This window comes from Cloeon dipterum, chromosome 3 (genome assembly GCF_949628265.1).
Source record: "Cloeon dipterum chromosome 3, ieCloDipt1.1, whole genome shotgun sequence".
In the NCBI taxonomy this organism is placed as follows: Eukaryota; Metazoa; Arthropoda; class Insecta; order Ephemeroptera; family Baetidae; genus Cloeon; species Cloeon dipterum.
Window position 1 is genome coordinate 26,783,163 of NC_088788.1, and position 16,917 is coordinate 26,800,079.

At 39.6% G+C, this 16,917-nt stretch overlaps 1 protein-coding gene across 1 annotated transcript in view; it reads left to right on the plus strand.

The window, feature by feature from the left end:
- Nucleotides 1–16,917, plus strand: part of LOC135939696 (insulin-like growth factor-binding protein complex acid labile subunit) — an 82,685-nt gene that overhangs the window by 21,844 nt on the left and 43,924 nt on the right. The window contains exon 2 of the mRNA XM_065484205.1: nucleotides 2,474–2,510. The gene's annotated coding sequence lies outside the window, so the exon portion shown is untranslated. The remainder of the gene's footprint in view (nucleotides 1–2,473; nucleotides 2,511–16,917) is intronic.

Sequence of the window (16,917 nt, forward strand, 5' to 3'; positions counted from 1 at the left end):
ATGTAAGTAAAAAAATTTTATACGATTGTTTTTGTTGCTTTTACATAATATCACTAGTTTATCTCGCGTGCTTTGAAAACTATTAAAATTATAATAAACGTTTATTATTGTTTTAATACTGTGGCGCCGAAACTTGTTGGAATGACGAATTAAAAGGAAGACGTTGTGAGAAACAAGGATTATTCCACAGTGAAAATTAACAAAAAATATTTTTTTGCGAGGGAGCAAACCAACTTGGAAGATGTAAGTTGGTTTGCAAAGTTTTTCTCTCTTTACTTATGTTTTGAACGCCCACAGATATGCAAGGAAAAGACTAGCTTTTTGTACATTAGATATTGTCAGACAATATACATCCGAAGCAGCTTTGTGAGCATTGCATCTCCAAACAATGCTTTCCCACAGTTTCCCCTCAAAAGCAGCATCGCTTTTCTGGTTGGGGCTATTTGTTATTCTGACCAAGAAAAACAATCATCTTTTATGCCTTGTTTAACAATTTTACACACGCGCATTATGAAAACCAATTCTCTACCATGCGTGTTATGTGACTGATTTTCTGTCACCATCAAGCTTTCCTAAAAACTGCACCAGCAGACACAAAAAGACTGCTGCGCTTTCATAATAATATCACATGCATTAAAAACACAAACAAGTTCTCACATCAGCATAATGAGAACTAACCCTTTGGCCTTGCGCTGCTGCGCCGCACATGGGTTCACACTTCTGCTCGCGGTGAAAAAGAATAAATATTCTCATTTTTGGCCCGACGTGTATGCGGATGTGTCTCTCATTTCAAAAATACATGGCGCGCGGCCTGTTTGAAATCCAAGAGCCGCGCTGCCGGGAAAACGGATGGAAAAAGTGGCTTTTTTTCGAACGTACAAAATGTGAACTATACATATAACAAATTGAATCCAAGACGAAGTATAAATTAAATCCATAAAAGTTTATTATTCAATTTTTTTTAATATTTTTGAGATAAAATCAATATTCAGTTGATTTTGCATCTGTGAAAGTTTGTTGGGGCGGCAGTTGGTTCGTCAAAGAGTTTTCGTCGTCCTGAAATTCTCATACTAGAAAAAAAGTGGCAAAGTTTAGCCATGCGGTGCTAATAGGCCTGTGTGCCTCTAAAGCGTTTAATTTCGCCTGATTGTTCACGTTTAATTCAAAGCACAGACAATCCTGAAAACAATTTTGCGCCAATTATATTAAAAGCGTCTACGTCCACGCTTCTATTTCAACAGTAGCGCGTTGCGAAGAACAGTATTTTTTCATTTAGAAAGAAAGCCCGTGTACTGAGAACAAAGGAGAAAATGAAAGAACACGGAGCGAGACAACCTCATTATGAGCGGCTGAAAAGAAAAGCAGGAATTCGAGAAAAAAGTGAAAGGAACATAGAAGGACCCACAAAAAGCTGCTTCAGAATTCGAGCGCTTGGCAGCGAGGAAAAATGAAATTTCCGTTCCCATTGCGGAAGAAGGAGCAATTACGCAAAGCGGGCATGGGAGGCAGAAAAAAATCCACGGAAAATATTTCTCTTTGCCACCCATAATATTAAGCGTGGATTAAACATTCAGGGCTACGACTGCAAAGGCACCCACAAATAATTTTCAAAGAAGAACCGAGTGAAAAGTATATTTAAAAAGTTTTTGGAGCTTTTCAAACATTTTACACTTGAATGCTTGATAGAATTTAGGATGCTAAATCGTATCTTAAAGATTACAGACAGACGTAAATTGCATGTATTAACACAAACACATAACCTTTTGTACAACAATTGCCCTGAATATTTAAAATGTTATGTTACCACCATGCGCGATGTTGACTTGATAGGCAGGTCCAGAGCTTATCGATTGAGGCTTCTGGCTCCGCGTGTAAATGTTACTGTGCCTGAACAGTGCTTCCAAGTGCAGTGCTATCGTCATTGGAATAGTATTTCACCAAATTTGTGTATGTACGAGAATTCAAAAGCGTTTAAGAAGAAAATTGAAGAAGCAATAATCTCAAGATACCATTGATCATAATTACTTCTTTCCAACTGTTGTTCCTAAATAATTGTCTCATTACTTTATGGATTTGTGCTGATTTGGGGCAGAGTTGCCCTGTCAGCCCATTTTAAACTTAATTTTGAAACTAAATTTGAATTATAAATATTTTCAGTGGCATATCTAGGATTGTGCTTTTGAATCTTAAAATGATTTTAAATGGTGTCCTAAATACTGTAGTATTTAATGTATAGTATGCTGTAGTGTGGCGAATGTTTAAAGTAGTGGTAAACTACTTATTTATTCATGAGTGTCAACGGGTTGTTTGCTAACACCACAAGGACTTATTAAAAAAACAATTAAATTGATTTTAAAATATCAAGAACATTAAAACTAATCTGACCTCCGCCAACATATTTTTTAATCGCAATCTGTTCAAACCTAATTGATTAAATAGTTTTTTTAATAAAAGATACTTTTATTTGTTCCAGGACCACTTCCTTAAGGCTGACCCATCCGGAATAAAAGGTAGATTATTTTACAAAGACTTTTGTTTGTATATTTTGCCATACATCAAATCAAAATGTCACTTAACGTTTCAACTACACCAATTTCAAGCTCATTGTGACGGTCGTCACCTAGCCTAGGTGCTTAAATTATCAAGCGAAAAATCGGCCCGTTAATTGTGAACAACGAAGCATTATGGAGCCCGCATGAGTTGAGCTGACAAACAATAATTTCGCGCCTATCTCGCTAATGTCACAATTAAGTAACTATATGATGGTTTCGGCGGCGCGAGTAATAATTATCCAATGATCTTCGGCTCCTCCATCTTAATTAGTGGCGGAGCTATTAAAAATTTCGGCAGCAGACACGGTTTTTATGTCGTTGGCAGCAGCCGGTGCCTCTTGTGTTCCTCCAGCGTACCAGACATGTCACGTATATTGTATACGCGTTTCACTGGGGGGTGCGAGTAGATTGCACTATAGTTGCTCCTCCCTATTATTTCTGGCTCGTCGTTTGGTGCCAGTTGACGCCAATTAGTCACTCGGCCGTGCGACATATTCTCTGTGGGAACGTTACAAGCGTAAATTAATAAGAAGGCTCGCAACTGCAGCATCTGCACTCGCGCACCGACCAATTTGCTTTCTAATTTAAAACTTGTGATCTACGAAATTTGTAGGTCGTGGTTAATAGGGAAGAAATCATTTTTCAATTATGAATTATCAGTTATTAATCCGTTTATCACATTAGCCAAGTATGGATAAATTGCGATTTTTAGGATTATTCCTTCCAACTTATTAAATCAAAATTTTACTGTCATGTGAAAGAGAAAAAAGCCGAAAAAAGGGAATTGATAATATAGTGTAACTATTTTACCGCTAAACAGCTAATTTGTCTGACTTTCCCTTATAAAAAATCAGGTTTTAAGTTTTTTATTGCAAAGAACAATGAACACAATTAAATGATTTTGTATTAATGCCATTTGGTTTATTACCACAACCTCAAAACCATTTTTAAAAATTTTAACAGCAGATTTTTGGAAAGAGTAAAAAACTGATAACGTAAAAATTAATGACTTTTGTGAAATCCAGACACCTTTTACATGCCCGCAGCCTCCACTTTTTCATTTGTGTCAGCCGCATTTCGAACAAAACAAAAAGCTTACAATTTTTTACCATTTGGCACGCCGTTGGTTTTGTGTTTCGGAATCGCGGCTGACTGGCTGTGCTCAGGGGATTGATTTTTAATCAATCATTCTTATCTCGCGGCCGGCGGCACGGCTAGCCCGCCTTCCACGTGAAATTGCCCGAGTGATATTTCTCGTACAAATGTTCCTGCTTCCCGCGTGATTTCTTATGCAGATTCCGTCATTAATATTCAATGAATTGGACGGCAAAAGTTCCGCTTCTGTTGAACGGCAAAATCGCAGACAACCGGTATTTGCATCGCTTTCGAATAAATCCGCAAAAAAATAATGTGCACGTCAAGGAAGGAGAGCACTTTTGTAATCGTATCTGCAACGACTAAATTTCCCGGATCGAATTTGTTTCGATTTTTATTAAATTCCAGCAGCAACGCGAATATTCAACCCTTCTCTGGCGGAGAACAAACGCAATTAGGCCAATTACTCGATGGCGTTGGCTGCCATGGCGTCTCTGGTGAAAAAGCTGCCCGATTTCTCGCCTTTATTGCCACCATTCGTCTTGGACGAAATTTTTCACCTCGCTTCTTGTTAGCCCCGTTATGTTTTATACTCAGGCTGCTGCTCTTCTGACGCCGGTTGTTATTTGCTCAAGGGATATAAAACCCCTGGTGTGGCTTATGTTGCGGAACACAAAGGGGAGCGCGCAAGAAGACTAATGCGATTATTTAAGAAAGTGTGCTCAGCCAAGTATCGATGTTTTGCCGCCATCACTATGCGGTTCAGTTTTTGTCCCGTTTGAATTAGGGTACCTAATTCACCCTGAAAGTTAACTGATGTAATCGCAAAAACGGTATCAAACCATGAAACAAGCATAAGTTTTAGCTAATTAAATTTTTGCATCACAAAATATCTTAAATTGATGTTGGATTATGTGAACATTTTGTTTTGCTAGCTATCCTTTGAAAATGAAATGTTCACTGCAACAGTGAACATTCTCCAGGGTGAAAACATTGTCAAACGCTTCGGTAAGTCGCTATTAAATTGCATTCCACATAGCACAAAAAGAGTGGAGTTTTATTTGCCGACAGACGTCAACCTGCTGAACAAAGGCACTTGTTTTCTCCTCGTCTCTTTTCCGCGACATAACGTCTGCACTCACCTAAATAAATCTTTATGTGCCCCTAATAAGAGCAGTGGAAGAGAAATGTGTGCCAAAATAAAAGCCAGGCCCGTTCACTACGTCCGCTCTTTCTTTTTCTATCGCGTTGAAAGAACAGACGAGTGGTGGAAAGGCAGTCTTTAAACGCAATAACAGACCTGCTGCCTTTTTCTGCGGTGGGGACGTAGGGAGAACCACTGGCAAAGGGGGACCTCTTGCAACATTTCCTTTCCACTAAAAGAAGGGTGGTCTTAACTGAAATACTGTCAAGATGTAACTATAAGGAATCTACTCTTTCCCGAGATCTTACGACAAATTGCTAAATGCAATCATTCCAGATAGGCTGAGTAATCAAAAATGTTTTTGAAGTTTGGCCAAGTGGCTAATGGATTTGATTAAATAGATGATTCGGAAATGAGTCTGGGGCACCGTAAAAGCAGAATAAATGGCACTTTTACTGCGTGAAATAAAAATAAAAATTCACTTGTCCTATAACATGCAATAAATTTCTGCAAATGTCTTCTTGGGGCAAAAATATGATCTGGAGTTTCGAACGAATATGAGGCGTTATTGTGTCACGGTCCAAGGTGGCGAGGACTAGGCCCCGACGGGAATGAAACCGCAACAGTTTGTGCCGAAGTTCCAAGTCCACTTGGTGCGCAAGCGTTATGTTAGCTTTATGTTGAGAGAGAATATTGCTCATCATTTGTCTATAGCTGCAAAATTTAAATCTGTCTCACCAGCAGTAGTTCACGTGATATAAAAAGTTGTTGACCAACATCCTAACAGTTGAAAGCAAAATTAAATTGACTATAAATAAGAATTCCATAAAGATCATGAGAAGTTATGGCTAAATCCTACTTATAATATAAGTTAGGGAAGATATTTTTCCTTGTAATTAAATTTAAGGAAAAGTCTGGAATAAACATGCACGTTTGAAAAATTATAAGTCTCAACCCCAGGGTCTGGATTTTGACGAAAATAGAATGCTCGCTCCCAAGCATAAACAAATTGTGGGAAAACCAAATGGTTTTTTTCCCATGGCTTAAGTGCTCTGGCCCACATCGGAGGTGGTCTCGGCGGTGGGTGTTGTGGTAAGAAGCGCCGGAAAGCTGGAGCGGAGAATGGCTGGGCGACGTTCTCTAGTTGTCGTCGGAACAAAACGCTAGTGCCGAGCCGCAATAGTGCGCCGCGCTAGCTCGCCTTGTTTTTTCCACTCCGCGCTCTGTTCTCGTTGTGCGTTTTTGCACACACACGCACGCTCTCGTTCTCGCCATTTCTCTTTTTCTGCGGCTCGACGCGGCCAGATTGTATTCCTCCGAGGATGGATTGCTTAAAACGTGCCGGCGCGCACAAAAGGTGCAAAGTTGCGGCGCTGAAAGTTGCCGTGGCGAGAGAGTCGGTCCCTGCGCGCGCGACTCCCACTTTGCATGCCATTAAACACAGTCCTCCGAATTTTTGCTCCAACAATTCTCTCTCTGTTCTATTGAGACCAGCAACTGACTTCATTTCGCATTCAGGCGAAAAATAGCAGAGAAAAGTGTGTGTATTTTTCAAGGAGGTTTTAATAAATTACTATGCAGCACAGTTTGTCTCTCTCGGATAGAGATAATTTCATTATTTTGCTCAACGAACAATTCGTTGTATTTATTTTACTCTGCTATAACATAAGAATCAATCGGAAAATGCAATATTGTTTTGGAAATGTGTGATAAAACACTGCCTGGTTAGAAAAAAATCGAAAATTAACCTTTTCAATTTTTTCAATTGAAATATAAATTATATTAATTTTGAGTCAGCTATTTTTAGACGCCTCTTACAAATCAATCAAATCAAGCCTTTAGACACTGTCCGATAAATTATTTTCACGTAGAATATGTTGCTTTAATTTGTTTTATATGCAGACGTTATCATTCTTGTAATAAAACTTTCGCAATGAAGTGCAGCAAAAAAGCGTGTGTCAACGAAGAGGCACAAAAAATCGGCTGGTCTGCTGCGTAGAAACGGACTGGCATGAGATATTGTTATTGGATTTATCTCCGGGGGCATTAACCTTCTTGTCAATTCGTCTGAGCATCTAAGCGTGTGAGAATGAAAAAAGCAACAACTTTTGCACCCCTCTGTACCCGTTTTGTGACAGCGCAGTATGCGCAGCACGACCGGTCGCGGAAAATAGACGGCGTGCACGTGTGTGGACGATTTCAAGGGAGCCGGAATAAAGAGAAAAATGCACGCGGAGGGATGATCCGGCCACCGGGGGATGCACTTTTCCCACCCCTCGATGCGATAGGCAGTGCGTGTTTGTGTGAGACTTTAAGCCGTCGCTTTCTCTCCCAAAATAATTTAAAACAGTTGTGATTTATGGCCGCAATGCAAATTTATGGCCGAGATTATTTGCGGATTTGGACGGATTGGGAAAAGCCAGCCGGAATTGGGTGTGATATTCAACTGCACGGTGGGATTAGTGAGCTCTCAATTACTGACCAAATTGCGCACGGGCGGCTATATTCGAAATAAAAACTAGATCCGCCAGAGGCAGAGCTGGTTTTTGTCTCTTTTTTTATTTCATTCTCATCCCTCGACAATGCGCGGCACGCTTTACGCATCCATCGTCTTTGTCCGACCGGTTTCTATTGAAATTCGCCTTCAATGTCATTCTCTTTCTTGCTCTACAAGTCCTAGGACAAATTTAAAAGACGCTTGCCCCTCCTTGCAAAGTTGTTTACGTGCTTGTTGAAATAAAACTTGAATTACACCGCTAACTTTCAAAGAATTTCTTTCAAAAGCTTGCGCTTTAAAGGGATTTTCCCGTGAATACCTGTCCCATGGAAAGATCAGTATAATGCTGTAAAATATCGAATGGAACGTCCAAAAGTTAATACGTATAATCGTTCGAGCGAAACGAAGCAAGAATGTACCATGCCATTTAAAAAGTTATCCTCTGAATCCGAATTTGTTCTGTTTTTATTTTTAAACGTTAGTTATATTGCGAAAATTTAGCTCTTGATCACTTGAAAACATAAAAAAATATTGTCAGTAAAATATGTACAGTGAAAATAGCAGGATCGTGTTTACCTAAACTCAGCAAACAATAACAGGGATGAATATAATAACAAACTAAATTGATAGCCACAATATTAGAGTCCAATTTTCACGTTGCGCTTGAAAAAATACCTTAAAAAGTAACATACAAGTTGTGATGCAGGCAATTAATTTGAAACCAAATAGTACATTTATGGTGTCAAATTGAAATGTAAAAAATTCAGGACCACGCTCTCATACAGTAAACGTGTTTATTTGAAAGTCGAAACAGCAAAAACGAGCTGTCCGACATCGAATTTAGCGAACACAGCGAGAAAAATTGAATTTGGCAGCGCGTTTAATCTGCCAACTCCGCACAAACAACAACACGGGCCAAAATATAAATAAAATATCTGCGGACGTGCGTGTTTAAATATCCGGCGCACACGATTACGGTGTTGCTGCAGATTTTTCGCATCATTTAGCAAGCCTCCCGTGCAAACTGTGGGCCGGGCACAAAAAGCAGCAGTACAAAAAATTCTCATATAATGTGTGTTCGCGCCGGGGTAAACACATAAGGGCGGAATATGTACATGGATTGGAACAAAGCGGCGTGACCAAAGCAGCCTCCACATTACGGCATTAATTCGAGCGGCGCGCCAGCAGACGAGGCAGCAGCAAAACGCACGCGTTTAGTGTATTATATACGCTCTCCTGTGCCGAAGCAAATACGCATGTGAATTACAACACGCCTATATTTATGTCGGCCAGCTCTCATGAGCGGTATAATGGCTCATTAAAATTGACGTTTTGCAGTGGAGAACCAACGCTCGACACGCTTAGGTGGCTGCTTGTCGGTCATCGATTTTCCACTGTCCATTGCGTGTAACAAATTGAAAAAATTTCTTACACAAAGAATCCGCAGTGAAATTCAGGTTTGATGTTCGTGTCACACAAATATAACATTTTTAGTTAGTTACACTATATATAAAAATAAAATTCACCATGGGATCGAAGCCCACAACTAACTTTAAGGTATGAGGAAAATTTCCAGTGTACCTTGACTGTTTTACTGGCCCACTTTTACAAAGGTTTTAACGCATGCAAGCAAAATTTAAACAAAATTAGCATCAGTTCAAAATTGCCTTCAAAGTAGTATCACAGATTTCGGCTAGTATTCAATTGTTACATTTATTTCTACACAAGGCCAAAAACCTCATTTTGTCGACGCATGTGTTAAAACATTTCACCAAAAAGCAGAAAAATTAAAATAATTAAGAATTATCCAAAGTTTATTTTACAAATTTCATCAAATCTATATTTTTTAACCTCTGCTCAGCACTCAAAAATTATTTACAGGCTATCTAACTCTACAGAAAGTAAATTTCCATCACAGTTGGTCTTACTCGAGAGTCCAAATTACTAGCCTATTGTTTTAAATGAGTCTGTCACACAACAAAATCTCATCATGTACGCTGTAGAGAAGCCGGCGGTCCCTTGGTGAAACCCACCTTACTTGAGAAGTTGCGCGTCCTCAACAAATACCTCAGCCGTGCCTGGCTAAATTTAATTAAGGCTTTTGGTCGACAGGGATCCATTGAGGCTGTGTGTGCGCTTGCCACACACAACACACGATGATACAACGCAGGCGAAGAGTGTGTGTCTCTTGCTAGTTGGGTCTTGGCTCGTTTAATATACTTTATTCATGCAGTCATGAGCGAGCGAGAATGAAAGAAAAGCCCGTGTGCTGTCTATAATTTAATACTGGCTGCTGCGTCATGTTCTCCAGTTAGCACAGAGAATGGTGCGAGCATACTGCAAGACTTTAAGTACGCGGCCCTCTGCCGGCTACTTTTGTAGATGCAGAATCGTAAAAGGGTTGATAAAGAAGGAGAGAAAGCGTCTGCTGCGGTGTTGATACAAATAAAACGAATAATGAGACGAATAACCAGTCCCTCCGAGGCCTTTCCGTCTCGTCCAGGAGTTCAATGGAGTTTCCTTTTATGGCCCTCAGCTGCAGCCGTGATGTCGAGATGCATCTGCGGGATTTATCTGACCATTTTTTTCATCCAAGATTCTCAATAATCAAATTCTATTAGACTTCCTCCTTGTGTCGTATTTTACTATGCGTCTGTGTGCTTTTTCAGCTGCTCTCGTATATTAAATACTGTTTTTCTACACGACGTTATATATACATCATTATACGTTCGCTCGTTCTCTGAGTGAGCAATATTGCTGCTTGTAAATCACAGTAAACGCGAATAAAATTGAAAGCTATGAAGGAGCGCTGCACGTAGGAGATGAAAGATTCATAAAGGTGGTGTCTTCGCTGGAAGAAATTGCATTTCACGTGGAACTTTGCTCGTCTGTTAATAACCTCCGCCGACGTGTTGGAAATGTGTGTCATTAGGCATTTGCAAGGAGGGTGCAATCCCATCGTACTAGCAGCGAAGATTGCTTATGCCTTTGAATCAGACAGTTAAGAGCAATTTACGCATACGCGTAAGCCAATTAAGTTTCATTTAGCTGCGAGGAAAATGAAAATTAGCACTAAGAACCTTATAGTCTCCTTCTCACAGACTTAAATTTTTTAATCTATTTAACCTAATTTACGAGGCCGTGAAACTTAAACGTTAGAACACCCTTTCCGTACACTTCTCAATCGCTTGCACTCCTCGTTTTTCTATAAGTATAACGTTGTACCGAGAAATTTAAGTGTTAGTCGAAGATTTTACTTGTTCAATGTGCTTTATTGAGCTTCAATTCGTCAAAATGAGCAATTTATGCTGTTTAAATCGTTAAAATCCGTACAAAATCTGTCGATATTTTGTTTACATTAAATATAGGAAATTAAACCTATTTTTCCTCGAATCAAAATTATTTTGTTTCGCGCGTTCATGCAGTGACTGATTGTATTTTTTATTTTGCCATTCTTTACGTATCTTGCCTGTAATTTCTTAATCTTGCGCTATAAACCTTAATAAATTAGTTTTTTGAAATCCAAATATTTTCAGCGTAGCATTTTTAAGGAAAGAGAAAATAAATGGTGAAGCGATTTCAATTCGTTTTTAATTAGGCTTCAAATGATGTGAAATCTAAAGAAGTCCAATTTTTCGGGGTAAAAAACATCTGAATATTTTGGTTAGGAAGAAACCCGCCGTGCAGGTTGCCTATACTCGGTCCCCATAACGGGCCTACTTAACTCAACCTTTTGTCTTATGTCAAACGCTCTCGTGATATTCAAAACATCAAAGAGATATGCGACTTGCATTAAGTCGTGTATCCAAATCCTGAAAATAACTCCATCACATCGCGTGCCTTTGGATCTCTTTAGAAGGCGAGCACAAGAGTGGAAGTTAGGTTGTCTCATTAAAATAACGAGAGAGCATATTTGCCCTTGAGGAGCTCTTCAGGCTTCAGGCAAACACACAAGCGCACAGGCACGGCTCACGCCTTTATGTTTAATTTAAATTATAACAGTGCGAATGTGTGCGAGGGCGAGAATTTTGGTAGGAAAGAGCAAAATTTGCATAGGAGCAAAAGAGGGTTGCTGCAAATCGCATTATTCCGGCAGGCCTAGTCAACTGCTCACTGTTCGTCCGTTTATTCGCTGCCGCGCACGAGGCTTTAATTAGGACCCTACATTCTTCGCCTCGTACCGAGAATTTCGTTTGCGTGTGAAAATAGACGCGTAGGCACTCAATTCCAGAGTGTCCAAGCATTCTGGTGTGGTTTTCAATTTGGTTTTTGACTTTGTCAAAGTCAACAGCTCCGGAGGAAACCGTTTTTAGAATATTGTATTTGGTACGAGTTGTTATGCTTTAACAAACAGAATTATTTATATAACGTTGTAGGGCGAAAAAAATTGTTTGCTTTCAAGACAGTGTTTCATGAAATGAAACTTTGTTGGTTTTGGCTTATTTTAACATATACCAAAAGAAGTGCGTACTTTTATGAAATGAGAACGCGTGTGCATCATTTTTTTTCTCACGAGCATAATATATGTTAAAAAGAGTAACTAGACGCGTAGCAATACCACTAATTGATCATATTTTTCCGATAAAAATTACCTAATTTTGCTAAAAAAAGGCCTTTAAAGCTTAAAAATGTTCTTATAAAATTAACCAGATATTAATGCCTCTAATTTTGAGCAGAAGCAAAGGAAAGATGCTTTCGCGCGAAAATGCAAAGGAAATAAGGCCCTCTGATTACGCACGCGGTGCTGCATATATTTTTAAGCGTCGTCTGCGTCTTGGACCGTGCGGTCTTAATCCTATTTGCCGACGCAGAGTTGCGGCTAATTAGCGCCCAGGGAGAGAATGGCGTCGCTATTTTTCTGCATCGGCCTCTTTGCGCGAACACTATTTTCACTAGACTGCTGTGTTGCGGCTAGAATTTTCATGTGTGCCTCCGAGACCGCAACTCACAAGGACAGCAAACTTGGCCATGGAAAAGTTGGCTTGCAAAGAGAAAACTCGGGCTTGTGCTACACACAGTTGAGCAAATTTAAACCCCACTGGGGGACAGTATTTACTATGGGGATATAAAATTTGTGGAAGTTAGTGATATTTTGCTAGACTGACATAAACTAACAACATTGCATACAAAAATAAATCCTCCAGGTTCGTTTTGAAAGATAATACATGTTTCTTTGAACGCTTATTTGTCGAACACTTTAAATGTGCCTTAAACGAAGAGCAGAAAAACTGAAATAATCGACCCGTAAGCTCTGATGGAACAAATTTTAAAAATTTGCCCCCCCCCCCCTAAAAAAACCGATTTAAATTTCGAAATAATCTGCATGGTAAATCGAGATAACGTGCATTATAAAGTGAGTCCACTAAAATCAGAATGCATGGGAATGCATGCACACTCTTGATCTCAGCACAATTTTGACAAATGTCCCCTATGTCCAAATCAGGTTAACCTTTTAGATGGAAAATGAGCCATCCGTACCCTTTCCAGTACATTAACTCGGTTATAATAGCCATTTTCCTCAATCTATATAGTCTTATTACTCCCTATCTTTTTTTCCAATTTGGGAGTATAGCTCAAAGGAACTCGATGCGAGCCATTATATTTGCAAGGGCAAACCTTTCTATCTGGTTGCTTTGCCCTTGGTAGATAAAAATGTACCCACATGGACTGACGGCACGATGGATGTAGATTTGACGAGCGAACTGTGAGCGAGCTCACTAACCAGCAGCAGCTTCCAATATATTCCGGCAAAATAGTTGTCAAGTGGAGAGTGATGCGTCGGCCTTTTTCCAGGGACGCACGCATCTCCATCACCGACGGACCGATGCTGCTGCTGCTGGAACGAGCAAGCCAATCTTTGCAGACTTGACTCACGCGTGGTGTGGCCCGATGGGAATAATATTTCTCGTGTGTCGTCTTTTTGCTCCTGGCATCATATGCGCGCGGAGACACAAAAAGTACGCGTGTATTATTTGATGGCGGTCGGCCCATTTGGAAATTTATTTACGCACACACACTGGCACATGTGTGCAACTCATTTTTTCGCCGCTCACCATATTGGCAGTTGCGTCACGAGCTAGACGGAGTGGAAAACGCCTGAAATACATGTTCGCGTGCAAAAACGCCTGTGAGTCTGAGAAAGAGAGTGATGCGTGTCCTGGAAGCGTTCATTGTGCATGTCTCGCGTCCGCTCGATTTTATTTTTACAAGGAATGTCGCTGTCGCAAATTTTAGCTCTCAATGTGCCCAATGTTGTGTGGCGTAAAATACGGCTGACACGTTTTGCATCATTTTATTGCCTTCTGCCAATATTTTCACTATAAATAGGACACTTTGTGGGAAAACCATTTTCAATATTTCTCATATTTTTTTTTAATATAAATTTAATACATTAAAAATCAAGTTAGCTTAGCACTTTAGCATGCTTTGTTGAACATTGTGCTGGCGGTCATGAAAATTTGACAGTCATTTCACTTTTGGAAACTCATTTATTCCGGAGCAATTGTGCTGTAAATCTTTCGCGAAACGCAACAAAATTCACAATGGGAGCGCAATTAATCAAGCGATGTGACACTCTATATAAGTCTCTCGCCGCGCGTGTAATTCAGAGAAACGCCAACAGCTGAGAGCCATAGATTAACGCTCTTTTGAAAAACAAAAGCTGGGGAAGAAAAATCGAGTTGAAAGGAGAGAAAAATTAATCGCTCTTTATTTGAGCAAGCGGCGGCAGCTTTAACGGGCGTAAAACAATATTTCACCCCTGGATGAAAAAGTAAACCGCGAACTTGGCCCCGCGGACTCCCTCAACCCTTGATCTCACATTAAAGCTTCCTTTCGCTCGTCGTCCAACTGTTTCCCGTTGCTTTACGTCATAGCAGGGTAGAGCGGAAAAAATGTTAGGGAAAGGAACGTGCATTTAAACTAGTTCATTAATTTGAAATAATAGCTCGAGAAACCCTATCTTAATATCATTGCTTGAAAATGTATATATTTTAGCAAAATTTGTCCTCAACTGAAAAATTATTTGGATTTTTGTGTCCACCTATCGATTTTATTTTATATTTTTGAAAATTAACAATGTTTTCCCCCAAAAGTAAATTTTAGATGTTACCGCAAGCAGTTTGCCCCACAAAACATCTTTAGGATCACATAAATTGTAGGAAGATGTCAAAAATTTTGTCTTGAGCTTTGTTTTATGAAAATTAAATATATGAATATTCAAAAAGAGAAAAACAGAATATTGTAGTGGCCTGTGCTTGTCATGCTGACCAGTTTTGTCCGAGTGGGTCGCTCGCACAAGCCATAAGTGTATATTTGATGCAAATTCGATTTATTATGTCTCGGCGCAGTAGCAGCTCGTAAATAATCCGCGCGTCAACAAATGCGAATTCAGCGCTGGTTGCCGGAGCGCCAAAGCTGCTGCTGCTGCGACTTAATCCGAGCTCTAATTAATTTAACATCGGCCGTAATTTTATCACGGGGGTGGCGTGTGCACATATTTATGTAATTAGCCCGTTCGCAAGACCCGATTCATCACTTGCCTCTCCGGCTTAACGCAAGTTGAATTAACTCCTTTCTTGCCTGCCCCTTTAGCCCGAGTGTGTGCCGAGGCAAAACAGCGATTTACGCGGCCGGCGCGTCTTAATAGCCCTGCTCTCTCTCGCAGAACATTATTATGCTATTATGCGCTGGCTACGCTCTAATTTCAAAAGCATAATTGAGGAGAAGACCGGAGATAAACGCATTATTTGCCACGCTGGTGGCTTTAATCCAGTTCAAATGTGTAGAAATGAAATATTTACTGTCGCACCACATTTGCTTATCAACCGCAAAGTCAAAATGCAACCATGAATTTGTTTGACAGAAACCAAAATTTTGCTGAATCGCTCCAAAACCCACCCCTACAGCGCAGGAGCTTGTGCATTTTCATTTTGGCGCACATTTCTTTCATCAAAAGCTGCTCATAAGGGAAAACTTTTAACACCAGCACTAGATGGAATTTAACCTCAAATAATTGCGAGGGGAAGTGAAACCTCAAGACTACACATTCAAAGATTCAAAGCCTGCCAATGGAATGTTTGAGAAACAAGTTTTACTTATTGAATGAAATCTGCTTCTGATGTTTTTTTTTTACTATTTCAACTCATTTTTTTACTTGACGTAAGTCTGGTGAAGTGTCATTAATGTTTTTCAATTCGCTTTCCTATAGCTCCTGAAAGGTTAAACTGCTACTTAAACGAAATAAAAACTTGTTCGGGAAAAGTTTGCCGGTGAGTCAAAGAGCAAACCCATTAACGCGCCCAGGAGCGATACATGCTTGGACAGCAACTATTAAAAAAATGCGGCCAAATCAGTGGAAAAAAGCGGAGAGCGTTTTACCCGCACGACTGTAATTATTTTCCGCACAATTTCGCCCGCGATTTTCCGTTCGACCGACAACAAAATGCAAAAAATGTGTCCGTCCTCACCGGTGGGTACAAAAAATTAAAAACAGTGCTCGCGAATTTTACGCCCAATCATGAATAATTCATTAATTCAGCGACGATTTGGTGACGCATAAATATTCAGCGAGTGATAATGGCTTTGACCGCCTGAGGACCCCGACTGTGAGTAATTAAATCCTAGCCGCTTGGCTAATTGAGCTCCAGCAGGATTTATGCAACACGCCATTCAACCGTGCACTGCTCGTTTCCCTCACGATTTTATCGAATGATTTAGGTACTCGGTTAAACCAAGAGTGCCATGCAATGTACCAGAAAATTGTGTTAATGATCGGAGAATTATGGAAATATAATGCACACTTCAATGTTGGAACAAATATAATCATTCTTCCCTGCTGCGCATTATAATGTTGCTTACATTGCTGGTTGTTGCACAATTTAATATGTTATTGATGTCATTGAAGAACTATCATACTTTTCTTAGCAATTTTTCGCAATTTTAAAGAAGCGGGCAGGAAATCTTCAACTAAATAGTTAACATTTTCCCCTTAAAATACGAAGTAGTAAAAAATATTTGATCGTGCCTGTTTGGGAGAAAGAAAAGCACTCTTCTTCATTCAAAGGAAACATCCTGCATAAAATATTGAAAGGTTGAGGTACATATTGGTTCACTCTGAATATCTTTAAAATTTAATTAACCCCTTGCAATTAATAGACAATAAAATAAACCTTGTGTCACTAATGATACAATTATATTCGTGACATACCACTACAGAATTAAATTTTCTAGTTATCAACTTAAAATAATAACATAATCTTTTTGCGACGTGTATTGTTAGAGGTTGAACAATTTGAATCACTATCAAGAAACGAAAAAAGAGCCATTGCAAAATTTTCTATCACTTGTAATTCTCGCATATTAATGTATCATGGATAGCTCCCCGCCTGTGCAGCTAAACAAGCACCAGTCGATAATTCCTCGGAATTGCTTCTACTTTCTCTGTTAAAAATTGTTACTTTTTAAAACTCTAGTGAAAAACCATTCAGCAGCCTTAAAAACGAGATACTTTTGGACCAAATGTGTATATTTGATTAAATCTGCAGATCTTTGATACTCTATGTCCAATAAAAAGGTGCAAAGGGGGGGGGGGCTTGGAATCTTAATTTATACCTAAAACTTGTAAAAGA